Here is a 643-nt window from a genome sequence, read left to right as displayed (position 1 = left end):
ACCCCGACATGGTGCACGCGGGGAGGAGCCCAGCAGCAGCCCGCACATGCACTGGAAGTCCAGCTGGGGGTGTGGAGCCGGGCACCCGAGGTCTGACCTCGGCTGCCCAACACTCGCATCCCCCACTATCCTTCCGGTGCTCACGGCCTACCACGCCCCAGGGAGACAAGCGCTTTGGGCTTTCACCCCCACGTGTCCATGTCCGAGCCGGAACCCGAGTCCGAGATGGAGCCCGAGTCCGACCCCGACATGGTGCACGCGGGGAGGAGCCCAGCAGCAGCCCGCACATGCACTGGAAGTCTAGCTGGGGGTGTGGAGCCGGGCACCCAACACTCGCATCCCCCACTATCCTTCCGGTGCTCACGGCCTACCACGCCCCAGGGAGACAAGCGCTTTGGGCTTTCACCCCCACGTGTCCATGTCCGAGCCGGAACCCGAGTCCGAGATGGAGCCCGAGTCCGACCCTGACATGGTGCACGCGGGGAGGAGCCCAGCAGCAGCCCGCACATGCACTGGAAGTCCAGCTTGGGGGTGTGGAGCTGGGGAACCAACACTCGAATACCCCACTATCCTTACGGTGCTCACGGCCTAGCCATGCACCAAGGAGACAAGCGCTATGCGCTTTACACACCCAAGTGTTCAT

The sequence above is a fragment of the Selaginella moellendorffii genome, unplaced genomic scaffold (assembly GCF_000143415.4).
Source record: "Selaginella moellendorffii unplaced genomic scaffold, v1.0 SELMOscaffold_432, whole genome shotgun sequence".
Lineage (NCBI taxonomy): Eukaryota > Viridiplantae > Streptophyta > Lycopodiopsida > Selaginellales > Selaginellaceae > Selaginella > Selaginella moellendorffii.
The sequence above is the reverse complement of the archived record's forward strand: the minus strand, read 5'-3'. Positions refer to the sequence as shown.